The sequence below is a fragment of the Leptodactylus fuscus genome, chromosome 10 (assembly GCF_031893055.1).
Source record: "Leptodactylus fuscus isolate aLepFus1 chromosome 10, aLepFus1.hap2, whole genome shotgun sequence".
NCBI classification, from domain to species: domain Eukaryota; kingdom Metazoa; phylum Chordata; class Amphibia; order Anura; family Leptodactylidae; genus Leptodactylus; species Leptodactylus fuscus.
Window position 1 is genome coordinate 85,212,618 of NC_134274.1, and position 14,413 is coordinate 85,227,030.

Sequence of the window (14,413 nt, forward strand, 5' to 3'; positions counted from 1 at the left end):
GCATAATTACGGATAAGCACAACCAGCTTAGCATGATTGACTGACTGACTGACGCTGATCAAAATGAACAACCACTGGATAGACCCATCCATCATTTTCATGTCCACCGGTGTCAAGCACCCCGACATAAAGTTTCATGTGTGTGCTCACCCTCTACAATTCCTCCTCCTCCTCATACTCCTCCTCCATCAGCGCTGAACAATTCTGATCCTACTAGGATCAATCCACCCTTATACCCCCAACTCTGCTGGATAAAGGTCAACTCACTCCAAGGGCCAAACACACTGCTGTTTAAAGGCTCAACTCACCCAAAGAACCAACAAATGAAGGTGAAGGCTGATCTAAGTTACAGGGCCTAACACTCTGCAGGTGGAGGCTGAAGTCACCTGAAGGGCCCCAATCTCTGCTGGGAGCTCAGCTTAAGGGCCTGGTACTTAATTTGGAAGGGCTCATGTTAAGGGCCAGGAAAGTGAATTTTGGAAGGTCTTACCACATCACACACATCCACAATGACAGTTAAGGGTGGGGGCTTTTGGATTTCTCATTGCCTATTCCATCTGTGGTTGTCATGGGGAACGAGAGGGGCTTTGGTGTGTTAGATGCCCCCAGACATGCGCCCCCTGCTGGCCCAGTTACATTGCAGAGGTGTTGGCATCATTTCCTGGGGTGTCATAGTGGACTTGGTGACTCTCCTGAGGTGAATGGATCCACTGAAACAAAGCATTTTCCCCCATAGACTATAATGGGGTTCCATATTCATTCGAATAGTTGAATATTGAGTGGCTATTCGAAACGAATTACGAACATCGAATATTTTACTGTTCGCTCATCTCTAATAATAATCTGTGATCTTTCTAATAACTAGAAACCAAACTCGCTTGTAAACTGAAGGACATAAACTGATGAGAAAAAGCGGAACATTATTTAGAGCTTGTTTCTTTCTTGTTGTATATCTCGACTGAAATCTTATCCCCGGTCTCTTCTACAAGTTCCCAATATTGGTATGTACTGATTGACTCACTTGGGCACAAATACAGCTTTTTCTTCAACTTGGTCCACAAGTGTTCAATTGGGTTGAGGTCTGGGGACTAATCCAGCACCTCTCCTTCATTGTTATTGAACTATTTCCTCACCACCTCACCATTTCCTCCTCGCTTTGGGTTGTTGTCCTGTTGGAACATTATGTTTTTCTTTTCATACCCATGGTACTCAAGTGTATGAAGTAACTTGTCTTGTAGGATATTCACATACAGCTCAGCATTTAGACCACCATCGATCCTGGTCCAGTATCCAATGCCTGTGGCTGTGAAACATCCCCATATCATTAGCTTTCTCCACCAAACATGGCAGTTCCTTCAATTTTTTGATCCATTATCCTCCTTTTCCCTTGTTTCATCTAAACTCATTTGCAGCCATCAGAGTCCAGTCTATTGAGTTCCATCTTATTACACCCATTTCCAATCTACTACAGTCCACTTGTTGTACTTTTTTGCAAACTTGAGCCGATGCTTCGTACGACAATATTGAAGTCGAGGCTTCTTCTTCAAATTTTTTTGGGCCACCATACCAGACTTGTGTAATCTGCAACACATGGTGCTTGCATGGACGTTTTGGATCTCACGATCAGAAAGCAGATGATCCACCTACACTGCCATGTTTGTTGTGCCAGAACTGATAGACCTTGTGACGTTTTGCCTGGGCGTCCACCTTGGCTTTTGAATGGATGGATGGACTTTATAGCCTCTTCTTCCACCTGTCCTGCAGTTTGGTCATTTTCTTGGCTGAGACACCGCTAATGATCTGATGATGTGGTTTCTTTTTTCTTGGGAAATCTTCATGGCTGATCCTTAACGTGAACCAGTGACCTTTCACTTGGGAATCATCCTAATAACACCCTGAGCTGGTAGGGAAACAGTTGTAATTTGGAGGATACAAGAAGAAGATTTTTCCACCACCAGTGGATAGCAATGCTTGGATAGATAGAATCAGTCATAGGGAAAAGACTAGAGTCAACACAAATATGGGTGTGGACCTGAATGACACAATCATGCTAAGTTGGAGGTGACTTTCCTATGACCTTCTCGCCATAATGGCATTGGGATGGAAAGTATAACTAGCTAGAAGAATTCCTCTGAAATATCAAGTAGTATAAGTAGATACCAAGATATCCAGCTCTACTGGAGGCTTTAGAGGCGTCGGAGCTCCTGGTTCTTACACACATTTCATTCATGGTTCTCCAGATGGGATATCTGGGATCATTGTTGTGAGGTATCTATTAAAGGTCTGTCCCTTTAAGAGCTTGTCATGTAAAGCCATTGAGGAACTTAGGGAAGTATTTCTGTATCTTACCGTATCTCTCATCAGTGTAGTAAGAGTGACCACAGAACCAAAAGAGATAAAAAGTGTAAAACAACGAACTTAACCTTGTGTAAGAACATTACGAGAACTGATGTAGTGAGATATGGAAAGAAACTCGCAGACAAAATGGTCTCATTGTTAAAATAGTATATACTATATATAAAACATAGGATAAAGAGGGTGAGTATAAAATATGTGGGGAAGTCTCATATTCAGCCATAATATATGTCCCGACTGCAGGTCTAATGATCCCAACTTACAGCATCGTAGATTTGGCTGGATGGGGTTTATGTCTGTAACTTAGTCCACACTATAAGGATGTAACCTGGCCGTGTGAGTCCACCCTAAAAATGACAATGCCTTGTATTTCCATAGAGGGTGGACTGCTGGGATACTCCAGTCTTGACCCAATATACACGGATCAGCAAAAGGGTAACAAGGTTTAGTACTTGTGACTTTCAGGCTCCACATCTCACTACAGCCATGAACGTGAGACTCCCATCATCTTATAGACATCTTGACTCTCTCTCAGTAAATTTTGATCAATGTGTTTTGTCGTTAATTATGGAAAAAATAGGAAATTTGGTCATAATTTGGGAAAAAATGCAGCTTTCAAGCTTTGAAATTGCATGCCTTTCATATAGTATAGATAGTAAGACTACCCAAATGACTTCATATGTGTAATTTACCATGTCTCTGTTTTATGTTGCATCAAACTTTAATCCCCCTTTCAGGTCTTCAGATATTATAAGGCTTACAAGTCAAGAAGTCATTTTCCAAATTTACTACAATATTTCCAAAACACACTGATGAAAATGAAAAATTACTTTTTTTTACGATAAAATGTCACTTTAGCCCCAATTTTTTAATTTCAGAGGGAAGGGATGGATCGGTGGAGGGTGGCAAAGGAGAGCGGCAGAGGTGGTTGGAAGGTGGCAGAGGAAGAGGAGAATGGACCGAGGAAGATGGCTGGTGGAGGAGGATGGACAGTGGAAGAGGAGAATAGACTGAGGAAGATGGCTGGTGGAGGAGGATGGATGGTGGAAGAAGAGAATAGACCGAGGAAGATGGCTGGTGGTGGAGGAGGATGGATGGTGGAAGAGGAGAATGGACAGAGGAAGATGGCTGGTGGAGGAGGATGGATGGTGGAAGAAGAGAATAGACTGAGGAAGATGACTGGTGGTGGAGGAGGATGGACGGTAGAAGAGGAGAATAGACTGAGGAAGATGGCTGGTGGAGGAGGATGGATGGTGGAAGAAGAGAATAGACCGAGGAAGATGGCTGGTGGTGGAGGAGGATGGATGGTGGAAGAGGAGAATGGACAGAGGAAGATGGCTGGTGGAGGAGGATGGATGGTGGAAGAAGAGAATAGACTGAGGAAGATGACTGGTGGTGGAGGAGGATGGACGGTGGAAGAGGAGAATAGACTGAGGAAGATGGCTGGTGGAGGAGGATGGACGGTGGAAGAGGAGAATAGATCGAGGAAGATGGCTGGTGGAGAAGAATGGACGGTGGAAGAGGAGGATGGATGTTGGCATAGGTGATGCAGGCAGGTAGGAGTTGCAGCTGTAACACACTGTAAATAACACTCAGGGCCGCACAGTGACTGCTCTTCTTGCAATCCCATGGTGTGATGATGTGAGCAGAGCACTTAGTTTGCCCTGTCCTGTGAGGCTACAATTGTTCAGTCTCTACAAACATAGGGCAGGCGGCACTACATGACCCACTGATACTTGGTAGTAGAGATGAGCGAACAGTAAAATATTCAATATTCGTTTTGAATATCCACTCAATATTTGACTATTCGATCGAATATTGAACCCCATTATAGTCTATGGGGAAAAATGCTTTGTTTCAGGGGATCCCACCATTCGACTCAGGAGGGTCACCAAGTCCACTATGACACCTCAGCAAATGATGCCAACACCTCTGCAATGTAACTGGGACAGCAGGGGAAGCATGTCTGGGGGCATCTAACACGCCCAAGTCCCTCTATTACCCCACTGTTACGATACTGGTGATACAGCTGGAATCCGATAGCCAGGAAGGACGGCAGACACAGCGGAGTAGGGGACTTGACCGATGGATAGCCAGAGGTCGGTGCACAGAGCGGGTAGTCGGGTGAAGCCAGGAGTCGGTACACAGAGCGGGTAGTCGGGTGAAGCCAGGAGTCGGTACACAGAGCGGGTAGTCGAATGAAGCCAGGAGTCGGTACACAGAGCGGGTAGTCGGATGAAGCCAGGAGTCGGTACACAGAGCGGGTAGTCGGGTGAAGCCAGGAGTCGGTACACGGAGCGGGTAAGCAGGATAAGCCAAGGTATACTGAGCAAGAATACCTCAGAGCTAGAGGACTGAGAACAAACACAATACTCAAGCATTGGTTATAATATGCTCTGGGTATATATAGGCCTAAACAGGAAACAAGATAGCCGCAAACAGGAAACAAGATGGCCATGGTCATGAAGCAATACTCGCCACATTAACTGTGGGCAAGAGTCAGGGAACAGCAGCCTCCAGTGGTAGGAGTAATAATGACACTTGAATAGCGGCCACTAGTGGAGATCCTTGGAACAGTATCTTCACATGATGAAACAGAGGTTCTAACACACAGATTCTGACATTACTCCCTCCTTTAACAGCGGCCTCTGGACGCTGCTTGACCTGGCTTGTCTGGATATCTTTGGTGGAATTCTCTAATCAAACGAGGAGCATTGATGTTGCTGATGGGCTCCCATGAATTTTCCGAAGGACCATATCCCTGCCACTGTATTAAATATTGCAGACGGTTTCTGAAGATCCTAGAATCCAGGATTCTCTCAACCACGTAGTGTTCTTCTCCAGCAACTCTAATGGGACCCGGAGGAGGCAACAGACGGCCTGGAAAAGGATTAGGAATAACTGGTTTCAATAGTGCAACATGAAATACTGGATGTATCTTCATTGTCTTGGGGAGTTGGAGACGGAAAGCCACAGAGCCTACTTGTGCTGTTATCTTAAAAGGACCGATAAACTTCTGTCCTAGTTTTACTGAAGGTACATTGAGCTTTAAGTTTTTAGTAGACAGCCAAACTTCATCCCCTATCTGAAAGGTCGGTGAAGGTCTGCGTAACCTATCAGCTGTCTTCTTATACTTCTCTTGAGCAAGTTTCAGAGTCTCTTTTAACATCTTGACATTTTGCTGTAATGCTTGGATTCTATCGGTGACTGCAGGAATGAAGGTTTCTATCGGAAAGTTAGGAAGAATATTGGGGTGGTAACCTAGATTTGCAAAAAATGGAGTCTGTTTCGTTGATGCGTGCTGTGAGTTGTTATAAGAGAATTCTGCCACAGGAAGTAAATCGAACCAATCGTCCTGCAGATGACATGTATAACATCGTAGGTATTGTTCCAAGGTCTGATTGGTGCGCTCTGTTTGTCCATTCGACTGAGGGTGGAAGGCGGATGATAGATTAATATCGATATTTAATGCTGTACAAAAACTTTGCCAGAATCTTGAGGTAAATTGTACTCCACGATCTGAGACAACCTCATCAGGCACTCCATGAAGACGAAAAATGTTGTGAATCACAAGATCAGCTGTCTCCTCAGCTGAAGGTAATCCAGAACAAGGGACAAAATGTGCAGCTTTAGTGAGACGATCCACCACCACCAGAATGGTATTCTTCCCCTGCGAAACTGGCAAATCTACAATAAAGTCCATAGAAATTGATCCCCAGGGGCGAGATGGAATTGGTAAGGGCTGCAACAATCCCATAGGTGAAGAGCGCGGAATCTTATTCCTTGCACAGGTACTGCAAGATGTCACATATTTCTTCACATCCTTGAGATGATCAGGCCACCAAAAGAAGCGGGATAGGAATTCTTGTGTCTTCTGCACTCCCTTATGACCCCCTATCTTGGAGTCATGAATTAATTTTAAGACTTCTAGTCGTACTGCTTCAGGAACATAGAGACGGTCCTCATGGATCCACACCTTGTTCTTGAAGACTAATGATAAATCATTGGGGGGATGTGCCAAGACTGGGTCACTTGTATAGGCTTCTCTTATCTTCCCCAGCAGGTCTGTGTTATGGATCACCCCGAAGAATCTTGATTCAGGGAGGATAGTCTTTGGCGGCTCTGCAGGAGAGGATTCAGTGGAAAACATTCGAGATAAGGCGTCGGCCTTACCATTCCGAGAACCAGGCCTGTAGGAAATTAAAAAATTAAATTGATTCAGGAACAAGCTCCATCGGGCTTGACGAGGACACAGACATTTGGCAGATCTAACAAATTCTAAATTGCGATGGTCAGTTAAGACCACTATTTGCTGTGTTGCGCCCTGTAAATGATGTCTCCATTCTTTGAAAGCGGCTACGACCGCTAGGAGTTCCTTGTTTCCTACATCATAATTCTTTTCTGATGAGGTCAGGCGTCTTGAGAAGTAGGCACAAGGGTGTAGCATGTCTTTTTCCCCAACTCTTTGTGACAAAATGGCTCCAATTGCACAATCCGAGGCATCCACTTCAACAATAAATGCACGTTCCGGATCAGGATGTATCAATATGGGAGCTGTTGTAAATTTAGTCTTTAGTTGAGAGAAAGCTTCTTGTGCCTGAGTGGACCAGACGAAGGCTGCTCCCTTCTTTGTTAATCGGGTAATTGGTGCAATTATCTCCGAAAAATGTTTGATGAAACGTCTATAAAAATTGGCAAATCCCACAAAGCGTTGCACCTCCTTCACATTTTTGGGAATGGGCCAGTCCATGATTGCTTGAACCTTACTAGTGTCCATGCATAGTCCTGAGGGAGAGATTACATAACCCAGAAACTGTATTTCTCTTTGATGGAATTTGCATTTCTCCAGCTTGATGCACAGTTGGTTGTCCCTCAAACGTTTCAGCACGGTCTTCACGTGATCTTGATGTTCTTCTAACGTGTTGGAAAAAATTGGAATATCATCAAGGTAGATGACAACAAATAAGTCTAGTAAATCTCTGAAAAGGTCATTGACAAAGTGTTGGAAGGTTGCCGGTGCATTACAAAGACCAAAGGGCATGACCATGTATTCAAAATGCCCATATCGTGATCTAAACGCTGTCTTCCATTCATCCCCTGGTCTAATACGAATAAGATTATAGGCTCCTCGGAGGTCTAGCTTTGTGAATACTTTTGCCTGATGGACTCTCTCCAGCAATTCAGGAATCAGTGGCAGGGGATAACGGTTCTTAATGGTAACCTTATTCAGTTCCCTGTAGTCGATGCATGGTCTAAGGGAACCATCCTTCTTTTTAACAAAAAATATGGGTGCGCCTGCTGGTGATGAAGATGGACGAATAAATCCCTTTGCCAAATTCTCATCAATGTATTCCTTGAGAGACTTCAGTTCGGGCTTTGCTAAAGGATAGATGGTTCCAAAAGGTATAGCCGCACCTGGTAACAACTCCACCGGACAGTCATAATCGCGGTTTGGCGGGAGTTTGTCAGCATTCTTCTTATCGCAGACATCAGCGAATTCTGCATATATGGATGGCAGTCCTGTAGTTGATTGAGGGTTCTCCTCTGGCTTGCTCTGGGGTTGTTCAGAAAAACACTCTTGTTGTAAAGACTCGGATGGAAAGGATATTTTCTTAGTCTCCCAATCAATTATAAGGTTCTGTGTACGCAGCCATGGCAGTCCCAGAATAATAGGGAAATGTGGAGATGAAATTAGAAGGAAAGACAGGACCTCATGGTGATTCAGCTCCATGACCATCTCCAGGGGTTCGGTCTCATGATCAACTGGTCCTGAGTTCAGTGGAGACCCGTCCACAGTTCCCATAACGATAGGAGACCGCCTTTTTTGCAGTTTCACCCCATGTCTTCTGGCAAAGTCAATGTCCATAAAGTTACCATTAGCTCCAGAATCGACCATAGCTTGTGTGGATATCCACTGGGAGTTGGCTAGGAACTTTACAGACATAACACAGTGGGAATCCTTGTTCTCCTTTCCTATACCAGGTGCGATGGAGTGAGTAACTGCAACCACAGGTGAAACATGTTCAGAGCACACGGATTCCTCATCTGAAAATTCTGGTTCGACCACAGCGGCAACAGTCTTGCGCCCTCGGTGGGGACAATTAATGAGGAAGTGATCATTCTTTCCACAATAGAAACATTGATTCTCTCGAAGCCTACGTTCTCTTCTTTCAGCATTTTCACGTCTCTGCATGCTGTCTACTTGCATCAGCTCTACTCCGGATTCCTGGTACCCTTTCTCCTGGGAGTCTCTGGTAGCCGGAGCTGAAACAGAAGTATAGCTGTTATTATTACGGAACCACAAGGAGCCCCATCTCTCCTGTTTACATTCAGCCAATCTAGTGTCAATCCGGATACAGTGTTGTACGAATTTATCCACCTCAGTGGGGGCTTCAGCACGTGCCAACTCATCCTTTATTGTCCCAGAAAGTCCATTTCTGAAGATTGTAAGCTTAGCAGCATCATTCCATTTAGTGTCAATTACCCACCTCCTGAATTCCAAGGCATATTCAGCTACTGAGCGTTTGCCCTGGCGTAGTGCTAGTAAAGTTGCCTCCGCTGTAGCCACTCGGTTGGGGTCGTCAAACACTTCACTCATAGCTGCCAGGAAGTCTTTTAAATTATTCAGCCGAACATCGTTTGTCTTGATGAAAGGGCTAGCCCAGGCTAATGCCTTATGTGTCAGGAGCATGATGACGCACAAAACCTTGGATCGGTCTGTGGGGTAATGCATGGGATGAGCTTCAAAAAAGAGTTGGCACTGATTGAGGAATCCTCGAAATTTATCTCGGTCCCCACCAAACCTAAAGGGTGGAAGTGGCAGATGCTGTTCCACCACGCTCTTGGGACTCCAGTTTGACCACGCGGTCAGTTAGATCACGTACCAATTCCTGCAGGTTTTGGATGGCTTGTCCATAAACTTGAATGTGGTGTGTAGTCTGATTTTCCAAGGCCGTATGTTTAGTCTTGAAGTCACGCACCTCACTATGAAGCTTGGACAGTGTACCATGCATCTGGTTCACACGATCCTCCAGACTCTTAATCCCGGCGGACTCCATTATTAGGGCTTGAGTATCCTGTTACGATACTGGTGATACAGCTGGAATCCGATAGCCAGGATGGACGGCAGACACAGCGGAGTAGGGGACTTGATCGATGGATAGCCAGAGGTCGGTGCACAGAGCGGGTAGTCGGGTGAAGCCAGGAGTCGGTACACAGAGCGGTTAGTCGGATGAAGCCAGGAGTCGGTACACAGAGCGGGTAGTCGGATGAAGCCAGGAGTCGGTACACAGAGCGGGTAGTCGGATGAAGCCAGGAGTCGGTACACAGAGCGGGTAGTCGGGTGAAGCCAGGAGTCGGTACACGGAGCGGGTAAGCAGGATAAGCCAAGGTATACTGAGCAAGAATACCTCAGAGCTAGAGGACTGAGAACAAACACAATACTCAAGCATTGGTTATAATATGCTCTGGGTATATATAGGCCTAAACAGGAAACAAGATGGCCGCAAACAGGAAACAAGATGGCCATGGTCATGAAGCAATACTCGCCACATTAACTGTGGGCAAGAGTCAGGGAACAGCAGCCTCCAGTGGTAGGAGTAATAAGTGTACAAGTGTAGACACAGCTGTGAGACAGAGCACATGGAGCATGGATAATGGCTTCCGACTTATCAGGGTGCACCAAGCAGAGATGTCTTCTTCCCTATCTTCAAGGCCCTTCTCAGAGAGTGTTTTCCTCTGAAGCTCTAATCTTACAAGTGCTGAAGTTGATGGACCTGGTTATCCATACATCTGGGACCCCCCACGTATATCTCTATCCAAGTAAGTCTTTGGGACAAATCTATATTTAAAGAAGCCCATAGCTAGTCTGGCAGAAATTGAGAATCTCCTGCTGCTAAGAAAAATTGTATTTGTTCTTCTACATACGTGTACCCAGTTTGTTGAGGACTAACCCCCTGGATACAGGCCATCTTTACAAGTATATACAAGTTAACTGCCAAGCAACCACTATCCAAAGCATTCTGCCCCATCCTCTGCTAATTGGACACTACCTGCAAAGATCGCTGTATTGTATGTGAAGAAGTCCTCCATATGTACATGTGTATTACTTTGTCCTGCTAGTAAAAAGAAAAGCAACGATTACCCCCGAAGCCTGGTTGTCTGTTGTCATTGTCAGATATCACGCAGGGGAGGGTAGTCGGGGACATCAAAAAGGGAAATTTTGTGCACATTCGGGACCCAGGGACTCCCTGCAAGCCGGCCACATCTGATATATTACCGTGATACTAGCCCTGGCCCTCCTGAGTGTTGCAAACCCCCTTTTTGTGGCTGAGCGCCCACAACCTAGAGATAGAGACGGGGCGATACAGACAGACGTACAAGCCACGGGAGAAGAGACTGTGCCAGCACTGTGACCAGGGGGTCCTAAAAGACGAGACCCACTTCCTGCTACACTGCACCAAATACTCAGCTATGAGGGCCGTCTACTACCAAAGACTCTCTGCCCACATCCCAGACTTCATATCTGCAGACGAGAAGAGGAAACTCTACATCCTACTGGGAGAAGAAGAGGCCACTGTGGAGATCGCTGCCCAATACGTGTCCAGCTGTCACCAAACAAGAGGAAGATGAGACTCCATGGACTGTTATATTTATCCCAAAACACCCGCCCCACCCACCCCCACCCCATTTGTCTGCACTTACTGAACGTCGGCCCGGCTCATCTCGCTTTATGCAGCGGCTTTGGATGACTGTAACGGGACGAAGTTGGATTAGTAGCGGCCTCCTGTAATCCACCGTCCACGGCCTCCACCATTTGCATTGTCCAGATTATAACCTCCTAACCTTCTGTTATGTGGCTTATAATAAAAGTATGAGACGTTTACATGGAATTGCATGCGTGATGGTTTCCTTTATTATTTTATATCCTTCATGGCTGACTCTACAGACTATGATGTGCAGTTTGGGGTCACCAGGGGACAAGGCTGGCCGACAGTATAATGCTCCACATGGTATATAATGTTCCACAGTGCCCTCAACAGTATAAAATGCTTAACTGGGCCCCCCAACCGTGGCCCCACATGATATATAATGTTCCACATAGTATAATATGCTCCCCAGAGTACCAACACAGTATTATACCCCTTAGTCACCCCACGCGGTATAATATGCTCCCCAACAGCCCCACACAGTATAATATGTTCCCCAGAACCCCAACACAATGTTATACCCCTTAGTCACCCCACGCAGTATAATATGCTCCCCAGCAGCCCCACACAATATAATATGTTCCATACAGTACAAAAGTCTCCACGATGTCCCCCCCTCCAATATAATTCTCCAAAGTGACCCATACCTTATAAAATTTTCTCCAGCCCCTGCCTCCTGCCATGGTCTAATGATCCACAATGGCCACCACACAGTATAATATGCTCTTCACAGATTTACTTGTACTATATGTTAGGATTGGGTCCCGCAGGGTCCACTCTCTGCGCACAGAGCCACCTGCGAGTCAATCTAACCCTCGCCCTCATGTAGTGAGGTGTCTGGAGTGTAAGTCCAGCTTTCGGCCTACTGAGCATGCTCAGACCTTTTGGAGATGCTCACAGGCTAAGTGCCATTTCTCACCCACTGGGCATGAGCGGTGAGGATACTACCACCGCCCCTACTGGGCGGGGACTTCCCTTTAAAAAGTGTGAGCCTACGCCCACCCAGCGTTCACACTTTGAATCAGAATCACTGAGGTTGTTAAAGACAGTAGTTCAGGGCTAGCTGCAGTTTTCAGGCAGGTGCCAGACTAGGCCTCTGTGTGGGCTTTTCCTTGCCACTATCCGCTCTGTAGTTCAGTACCTGTAAAATCCTGAACTATCAGCCCTACTCCAGGCTAGGAGCCGTGGACTCTGTTCCAGCCTGAGGCGCTGATAGCAGGTGTGGTTTCTCAGATAGCTTCCTTTACTGTCTAACTACCTTTGTTACTCCTGGCTGTTGCAGGAGCTGCTGTGGTTGCTGACCTGGGGTGAGTTATCCCTTGGCAGCCTTGTTTGTTTTCAGCTGTACTGTGCACCTGTCCAGTGAGGTTAACTGGCAGGGCACTGTTGCAGCTTGTTCACATTGTGTACCGCGCCGCATGTCTGCCAGTGCAGCTTAACTGGTAGCACACTATTCAGACGTACAGCCACCCATCATTGGGCCTGTGGACCTCGCTGCAGTTCCTTGCAGACTAGGTTCTGTCATTTAAAAATATTATTTTTTTATAAATACACAGAACCGTAACACTATGGTGGACTTGAGCGTGGCTGCTGCTGATCAATTATTTGAAAGTACTATGGTGCTGATGCGTGTATGCTCAACCCTTCACTACTTATATTATACGGGATCTGCTTTATTATAGTTACACTCCTGATTGAAAGTCTTGGTCTTTCTCAATGCATTGCAATACATTAGCATTGAAGTGTATTGACTTAGTGGTCAAGAACAACCCACCGGGGGTCAAGTTGAAATCACCCCTGCCCCCTCCCCCCCTGTAAGAAATTCCTGCTAACACAGTTTTCCTCTAATCCACGTCATAATCCGCCCCCTCACAATGGTGGTCTATGGAGACCGCCAGGTTGCTTTATTCCATGAGCGGTATGTTGTCACTCACAGAAAAAAGGAGCGAGCTGCCCTTTCTTCAGGTGGATTCTGTGGCTCATCTCGCAGCAGCAACATCCGGAGTCGGCCCATTCATTTGAGCCTACTCTGGAGGAGGAAGCCATGATTGTCGGAAGCCACGACAGTCGTGGCAGGCGGGTCACTCTCGGTGTCAAAATGTGAACTTACCCTAACAGCGTAATGGAGAAACATTTGTCCACTGTCCCCTAAGCCCCAAAATCATACAAGAGCGGTAGCAGGGATCTACAAAGAAGCTGTGCACACAGCGTGGATGGAGGATGGGTGTAGTGATGTTTGGGCTTACAGTGGCTGTAGATTTGCTCTAAAGGGAGCAATGGTAATCGGTGGGTCTGTGGTGTGTATGGTGGCGGTAGTAGATTCTCCTGGCTCACTCTCTGTAGTAAGTCTCCTGCCTTACAGAGGTTGGGGCACCATTAATGTTGGCGCAGGATGGAGGATTCAGGGTTCTCCATGGGGTCAGTGAGTGACTCTGAAACCCATGGCATCATGATGAGGGAGCAGGAGTTGGAGTTGGGCTGTGGAAACACATAACATTAGAGTCAGACTCAGTGATTTGGGTGGCTACATTTCCCACTTGGATCATGGCAGTGTGAATGGAATTTCTCCATCATAGTGAGTTATGATGAAGTTATCTCTAGAACGGCCGGATGACTACAGTCCTGAACTGATATAAAGCTGTGACCTCGGTTCAGTAATGAGTGAGTTATGTTGCAGTGGGCTGCATTCACAAAAAAGACCCTCGTAAATAGACCCAGGTACCTCCAAGATCTGCTCCAACTGGGGTTGTCTTCTTCTAAGCCTCTGGGACCCTCCATTGAATCACAGACTGGAATTTTTCCGGACAGGCTCACAGACAGGACGCAATTGTGTGACAGATCCTTAGGTCTAGGATAGTCTGAATGAACTTTAACAATGGCGTGCCCTCTTTATGATCACAACTAGCTAAGACTTGTATCTAGTGACAAATAAATACAATTCTACCATACCAAGAATACGATAAGCTGCTCCTTCTACTTCACCTGCCATAAGTCTACTGCTATATGGGATACGAGAAGTGTCTCCGATATCACACAGGGACACGTAGATCATTCATTACACTCTATCATTTAAGAGGTTTTGTAGTGGTGTAATGGCAGTAGTTGTAAGGCTGATCTTTTCAGAGCCCCTTCTCAGTTTCGAGTTGCAGAGTGTGCAAACGGCACTATATTTGTCCGCCGCACATACATTAAAATAATTACACACCACGGAAGACCGTGGCCTCGATGGGGGAGTTTTTCTAGGCTGGCTACAAGAGGGAACATTTGGGCCCTGCTGGCTGTGGCCTGGCTTCGGTGAAGCAGCTTTCCTCTGCCTCTGGACATGCCTCTGCCTCTAGCCAGCCTCTTTG